Below are 8,324 nucleotides of genomic sequence, written 5' to 3'. Positions count from 1 at the left end.
ATACCTTAGCCTACATAGATGGACATTCAGCATCTCAACTGTCACAGTAATCTTGCCTCAGGACCTTTGCTCGGTGTGTGTGTTTTGAACTCATGTGCTCAGTTATATGACAAGACGTTTGCTCAGAAACAGCAGCTGCATTCTCATGTTATATCTAGGGGCTAGGGTTGACCGAAGAGAATAACAAGGGTCATTGTTGTTTGATCATGTCTATGGTGTTCAGACTAAATTCCAGGAAAAGAACAGAACACAAAAACATATGCAGGTTCGGCTTGAAATACAATGTGGCACAAAAGAGAACATGCTTATCTAGTAATCAGTGCAAAAGAAATGCTGCCTACAACATGTAAAACATGTAAAACAAGGTTAACAATGGGAAAACTACAATGGGCCATGCAAGAAACACACAACAGAACCGGAGTTTTTGGTAAAAAGTTGTCCCTAAAATGTCAAAGAGTCATCCTTGAACATCTAGTCACGTGAGACGGGGTTAAAGTTGAAAAATATGACCGACCGAGCTAGAGCAAAAGTTGGACAAAAGAAGTGGATTGGGCCATGTCAGCGCTTAACTTTGGACTTAAAAGAATATCGAATAAAATAGTTTTGAGGAGGTAAAGTTCAGAGGGGCAAAACTGCAGGTGGTATCCAAGGAAGAGACATCATCATCAGGGATGCCACTGGACAAACCCAGTGAAGACATTTGAGAGTTCAAGGCAGGCCCTAGGCAGAAAACCCGTCATTCCAGGTGCAGCAAAGCAGTTTTGTGGAATACACTGCGGGCCACAGCAGCAGGAAGTCCTCAGAGAGTTCTTCTGCAGGTCTAGAAAGGGACCTCAAGTGTAGTTCTGAAGCTACTATTTTTACACCTGGTACCTTCATTGAAGTTGGGGGAGTTTCAAGACAAGTTCATTCGAAGTGTTTGAAGTTTCATGCTTCCCCTGCCCTTTCTTCTGGCTTGTGCATGACAGGGTTGACAAGTTTTTTATGTGAAAGAAGACCACAGCCTATTCAGTTTCAAGTGGGGCTGTGCCCAGCTCTGTCCCTCATCCCACCAGTTGATGGCCTATTCAGGTACACTTAATCATTCAATTGTGTGACTGCCTGGGAGGCATAAACAAAGTCCAACTACACCCAGTCATGTAACCCAGGAATAGTCTGCAGGCACTAAATGGTTTGGGCAAGAAAATAACAACTTTCTGATAAGTGGCATTTTCAAAGCTGTGACTTAAAATCCGATTTTACCATTTAAATGGATTTTAAAATTTTTTTTTATTGGCCGAATAGTAAGGCATTTAGTACATGATACACAGTAGAAATGAGCACATCAAGATCGAAGGATATAATTGTAATTATCTATTGTACATCGCACAACAAAAGCAACGGTCACGGTCCCGGTAAATACACATATGTTCTACATAGGGGACTAACCGAGCAGGCATCGCAAACGCGAGTTTATACTAAGCATACACATGTGATGAAATAGACAAGTTAACGGTTTGCCGTCTCTTCGCAGAGGTGAGGCGTATTATGTCCCACCACCCGTAACCCTAGAGGCAACAGGCATCAACTCCCAGAAAGAAGCAAGCTGCTCTTCACAAAATGTAACATCTTGGATCCAATCCTTTAGCAAGGGAGGGCGCGATCTGCCCCATGTCATGGCAATTCTACATTTTGCTAGTAATAACAACATGAATAACAGTCTGCGCACGCCGACTGGGGCTTCCTTGACGTAACCAAATTGCCCCATTATTGCCTTGGGTTCAATATGTATCATGAGTATATCGCCTATGTTTTTAAATATCTCTGTCCAATACGCCACCACTGGGGATAGCTCCAGGCTAGGTGTAAAAAAGTTGCCTGATCTTAGTGGCACTCTTCATTGGGCCTAAGACCCATACGAAACAATTGTATAGGTGTTCTGTAATGTCGGTTGATGCATTTGAAGTGGATTAACCTAAGTTTATAATTTGGAGACAGTTGTTTAAGCTGCGCACAGCAGAAATTCCATTCTTCTTCCGTTATGTGTGGGTGCAATTCAGTATTCCATTGTTCCCTATGGTTCGGAGTTATCACTGGGTGATGTGTTTGAATGGATGTGTAAAGTCTAGTGATGAGCTTTTGCGTTGATGGAGTAGTGAGAATAGTCTCCAGTGCCTGCATAGTGGGTGGAAGATTTGGAAATGTATTGTGCATCTGGTGGTAAACTGCCCGTATACGATAATAGAGCAGTGTATCGGAAAAGGATAGGGGTGGTGTGTCAGTCGGCGCTGGCGGCCCAAGGAATCCCTTCTCCCGATATAAATCTGCAAATATACTAATACCTAATCCTCTAGCCCTCGCTATGGCACCTTGGTCTTCCAATGGGGGCATTTGTGGATTTTTGGCCAGGACTATCGAGGGGGCGTATAGTGTGAGTGTACTACCTCTACGTCGGAGGTTGTCAATTTAAATGGATTTTTAATTACAATTTCTTAGACACCAAATATGAAATGCTTATCTGTTCCCAATCAAACGTTAGTACTTATTAAAGGTTATAAGGCATCACAATGTTATCCAATAGGAAAAGTAGGCCTCACAATAGTGAAAAACTAATTTATGAGTTTTTCACTAAAAGGACATGTAAAGTTTAAAGGTACATGTGCTGCATTTTAATTACAATGCACCCTGTCCTATGGGCTACGTAGGGCCTACCTTAGTGGTGACTTATATGCAATAAAGGGGAGTTTAAGGCTTGGCAAGGGGATTATATTGCCATGTTGAATTGCCAGTATAGACTGCATTCAGACTGCAATGGCAGGCCTGAGACATATTTTGAGGGGCTAATTAAATGGGTGGCACAATAAGTGCTGAAGGCCCATGAGTAGCATTTAATTTACACACCCAGAGTATATGGAATACCACTCTACAAGGGACTTATAAGTATACTAAGTATGCCAATCAGTGAAAAGCTAATTTTCACCATGTTTAAAGGAGTGAATACAAGCTTTTTGGCACTGGCCAGCAGTCCTAGCGCCAACAATATCAAATCTCAGCAAAAAGCGGAGAGTAAAACCAAAGAGGACCACCATAAGGCTCCTCACTATTTTTGAAGAAACCTGTTCAACATGGGTACAATAATGTTTCAATTTTCAAGGCCCTTCCGCTAGCCCACTGCACTGTATTCATTTGCAGTGGTTTGAGCTTGTTCATGTAACTAGTTTGTCCTGCCATCTCCAGATGACATTAGCATAGAGTGGGCAGAAGCAATATTCATGTAGTGGGATAGTGCTTAGATGATAAGGCATCATAGAACTGGGTTCTGACATGCTGAGATTATAATTATTTTGCTCACACTATGATGAATTTGCAGAATGTGATGATTTCCAAAGGAAGAAAATTGTATATAAAAATTCAGTTTGGAGTGAACCAGATGACTTTCCCATGATACTAGGAATGCTGTCCATGTTCCTATTGATTTAACTGCTCACTTGTGAGTTAGTCTGATTTTGCACTTTCGTCTGTATATCCTATTAACTGAGAGCCTTCATGGTAATGACCTCATGCAAATGCATTCATGATTTCTGTGCCCCACCTTACGAATTTTAAGATTTTTTTTTAAATGTATTTCTGCACTAGAACTTAATTATTTAGTCTGTCCTTACTCAGTTGCCTGTATTTTGATGTGCTGTATGGTGCATTATCTCAGGGATACATTGTTTCATGAAAATGGGTTTAACACCGATTCATACACCTGTGGGCATGCTATAGAGGTAATAATTTGGGGTGTAAAATTTTAGGTGATTTCTCTTTGCCCTGTCTTTAGTTTTAGTACATTTTCCTTAGTGGATTTTCCTGATGGATTACTTGCTGAGTTCCTGAGTTGCAGTGCTGTTACTGGGCAAAGATGATTGCAAGTCTCAATAGGGTAGAGTGATTCTTGCAATTGAGAGTGTCTGGTGTGTTATAGAGGTATTGTAGTTTGTGTTAGGTGATGGATTGTAATGCTGCATGCAATGCTTTTGGTTATGCAATGCTGGTTTTTCAATTGGTGGTTCGATCACTGTAATATTGATGTACGTATCTCCTTTGTGATTTGCGTCAAAGAAGTTTTGGTTTTACTATTGCTTAATTTGGTAATCTGATTAATCAAAATCCAAGCGCTTGAGATATTGTTATTCAAATTTTCTGCATAAAAGGTACATCATTTTGAGAGGTGCTGCTTTCACAGAGATATGGATTTTTTATATTTGCTCTTTGATTCACAGGAGTAGGTACACTAGCCTGTGGTGGATTGACACTGGAAAGGAGTCTTGTTTAGTGTAAATTGAGTTTGACAAGTGCCAAGGGCGTTCTAATTTCGTTTTTATTGTTTGTGAGATTAATGTCATTCTAACTTACTTATGTTCTTACAATTAGGGTGAGTAGACAAGATTTATTTCATTTATTTTTGTGGGTTCCTTGAAAAAGTAGTGCATTTGTTTTTCTATTCATAGATAGAAAATACTGTGATTGGTTAATCGGCTGAGGAGTCGCATTAGTGAGACGCATCCACAGAGTCACATTGTCGTTGGGTGGTTGCTGTCAAAGTCATGCTGTGATTGGTTGACCTGTGGCATAAATGAGCATAAATAATGGGTGTTGTGTCAATCAAGCTTAAAACCTATAGCATACCTGCTAAGGAGGGACAGAAAATACCTGCAGAGGGTTCGCCTTCCCTACAAAATGTTGACAAATGTTGAGCTCCATATATGAACCTGGATTTGCGAGTGAGTTGAATACACCTCTTGTGACAAGGATTTCGAATTCTATGTCAGGACAGGAGGCTCCGATTATGCTTAGTCTCATTTCTTTACTGACACATAGCAGCCAATCACATTACAGTAAAGAAAAAAAAAACAGAAATAGGGCAACCATAGAGTACACCCCTAGTATATAAACAGTCTCAGAGGTAACCACTTCCTCTTTCTTTGCTGCTCCGCAGCCAGTTAAGTGCTTTTCATTGTTAACTGTGTTTTCTTGCATTTACATGGTTATTGTATTAATTGTTATAATTGCGCGTACTTGCTGTATGCTTCGCGCTTTCATTGCGCTGCTTGTCACGTCTTTCGGCGTTTCTCAGGCTCCGGTTGCTCTTTAAGGGTCCGTTGCCGTTTTTTCTGCAATTTCGATCGGGAGCGCGTGTTCGCCTCCCTTATGACAGGGCGCCTGCTGCCCGTGTCTTGTACTTGAAGTGGAGCGGGAGCAGGGGTTAGCGACTCGTGCGGGGAGCGCGAGCGCTTCTGAGTCGTTTCTGTTTACAGCAGGCATACCGTGTCGCGCATGCGCATTGGTGATTTCCGGCTCGAGTGACGCCGGTTGAGTGAATGTCGTCCCTGACGCCTACGCCCACAGCCTGACTGGAACTGTTAACCCCGTGTGACGCTTTGGCTTAGAGAGAGCTGGGGCAGGAGTTTTTGAAGCTTTCGTGGCATAGGCTCTGCCTAGAGTGTTTTTCTTTGGTGCAGGCTTTGGCTCCCTCCACATTTTAATACCTTTTCGAGTCAGGTTTATTCCTGCTTCTTTCAAGCCTGCTTTGGGGTCTCAACACTCCCCCTTGACGTGTGTTTTTTGTCAACACTCCATATTGTTTAAGTCGTCTTGTGGGCACTTACCTCTACTTTGCTGTAGAATGGCTGATTATTTTGATGACGCTGAAGACGACTGTTATTATTATGCTGATGAGGAGGAAGGCTCCTTGGAACAGGACTTGGTTGAACAATTAGACAAGGGGTTCAACAGTCCGTTAACAAAGCACTGGTACGTGCCATTAATCCTTTGAAGCGTCATCTCAGTCTCTATGCCCAACAGCAGGGCTGGTTGCCTGCTTCCAAGAAGACGGCGAAGTCGCCAGTTAACCCTATCAAGACTGACTTCCAGCGCCTGGCTAAAAGTTTGGCTGCACCATCCTCATCTGCTGGTCTTCACGAGGCGGATTCAGACCATGGGCTATCTTCGGCATCCTCAGACCATGTTTCTCCTCCACCTAAAAAACGGGTCTGTAAGGAACATTTTGTAGACGCTCCCGAGCATCCTAAGGTGCTCAATTTCGAGCCTGCAGACATAATCCATCCGAACTCTTCTTCATGGGCGCCGTCTCCAGCTGTAGCTGCCTACATTGAGGCGCATATCCGCCAACCTTTTGAGGCTTCAGTTCGTGCCCGGTTGCGCTCGGAGTGCCCGAGGCCTGATTTGTCTGCCCATTTGGCTGAGACACCAGACGTTGACCCCATGATGGTCACGTATTTGAAAAAATATGCCAAGGACCCGAAGAAGGGCCTTGATAGATCTTGGCGGTCTTGTCAAGATAAGATGTTAGACCTGCTTGGGCCCCTCACTAAGATTTTGGACCTTGGTTTCAGAGCACAAGAAGCTTCTGCCCTTGTGAACCCGAAGGAAATGATCGAATGGGCGCAACGGGCGATTTGCACCTTGGGTAATGCAAATTGTGCAATATCTGCGGAACGTCGCAGGTCCATCTTGTTAAAGCTTGACCCTAGACTCTCTGAATTAGCCACTTCTGAGTCGGGCCCTGAGGCGGACGGCCTCCTGTTTGGTCAACCGTTCCTTAAGGAACTCACGCGCTTTGTATCCACCTTCAGTGGCATCGACAAGGCGCAGGCCTCCTTGAGGCGAGCCATGCGTCCGGTTTTTGGAAAGGCCGGACGAGGTAGGGGACGCTCGTTCGGCCGTGGTTCTGCCACTCAGTCCCAGAGAGGCAATTCCTCTCAGCACAGAGGCTCCTACGACGCTGGTTATTCATCGAGAGCCAACTTTTATCCTTCCAGAAAAGGAAAAGGCCAGTACGGCAAAGGACGTTCCGGTGGTCATCAGGGACAATACCAAGATTCCCACTCTACAGGTGAGCCTGATTCATGCATGCGATGTGATGTTGGGGGGTCGCATTCAGTTTTTCCTGCAGAATTGGCGCATGCTCTCCGGCGATGCTTGGGTGCTACAAACGGTTCAGGGGTTCAGAATAGAATTCTATCACCCGATGCATCAGACTTGTCCCCCTCCTTGTCTGCGTTTTTCTCTTCAGGATCAGGTTTGTCTCTCCGAGGAGATAGACTCTCTTCTCAAAAAGGGAGCGGTGATTCCAACCTCCCGTCATCCGAAGGGGTTTGCCAGTTCTGTCTTTCTGGTCGAGAAGAAAGGGGGCGGTGCTCGCCTTGTTCTCAACCTGAAAGACTTCAACGGCGGAGTCGTCTATCGACATTTCAAGATGGAGGGCATCCATCTCTTGAGGGATCTCCTTCGAGAAGGGGATTGGATGGTCAGGCTGGACCTCAAAGATGCATATCTCTCGGTTCCAATTTACAAACCGCATCGCCGGTTTCTCCAGTTTCTCTGGCAGGGAGTCTGGTACGAGTATCAGGTTCTCCCGTTCGGCCTTTCGTCGGCACCATGGTGCTTCACGAAGCTGTTGAGACCAGTTGTGGAACATCTTCGATCGCTGGGTGTCAGGTTGATTATTTATCTGGACGATATTCTCCTTATGGCGGATTGTCCACTCAAACTTCTTCAACATCTGGAATTGTCCATCACTCTTTTACAATCTCTGGGGTTTCTAATCAATGTTCAGAAATCGGTTTTGGTTCCAGCCCAGCGTATCGATTTCTTGGGCTTCCAGATCGACTCGGTAACTTGTCAACTGCTCTTGCCCAACCAAAAGATGCGTTATATCAAGAGAGAGTTGATGTCTGTTATTTCCAGACCGACTGTGTCGTTGAGGTCGTTGGCACGTGTAGTCGGTCTGCTGGCTTCATCCATTCAGGCGATTTTTCCGGGTCCCCTGCATTACAGGGCAATGCAGCGCCTGAAAATTCTTCATCTCCGGAAGGGTCTCAGATATTCCGATCAGATTCCTCTTACGGAGGAGGTCCGGTGGGAGATGCAGTGGTGGTTGGACCACATGGAGGCCTGGAACGGCCGAGCCCTCTTCGGTGTGTCTCCGGATCTGGTGATAGAATCCGATGCCAGTCGGTGGGGCTGGGGAGCCCGTTGCGGCTCGGTCTCGACCGGGGGTCGTTGGTCCCCTCAGGAATTGAAACTTCATATCAACTGTCTGGAACTTCTGGCGGGTTCCTTTGCGATCAAATGTTTTTCCCCCCTGCAGACCAGTTGTTGTGTCCTTCTCCGGATGGACAATATATCGGCAGTCCGCTATGTAAACAAACTGGGCGGGACCAGGTCCAGAATTCTGGCGGAGATCGCCAAAGATTTTTGGCACTTCTGTCTGCAGAAGAAGATCACTGTTATTGCGGAGTACCTTCCGGGATGCCACAATCAGATAGCGGACTGGCACT

Source organism: Lissotriton vulgaris, chromosome 2_1 (assembly GCF_964263255.1).
Source record: "Lissotriton vulgaris chromosome 2_1, aLisVul1.2, whole genome shotgun sequence".
In the NCBI taxonomy this organism is placed as follows: domain Eukaryota; kingdom Metazoa; phylum Chordata; class Amphibia; order Caudata; family Salamandridae; genus Lissotriton; species Lissotriton vulgaris.
Note: the sequence above shows the minus strand (reverse complement) of the source record.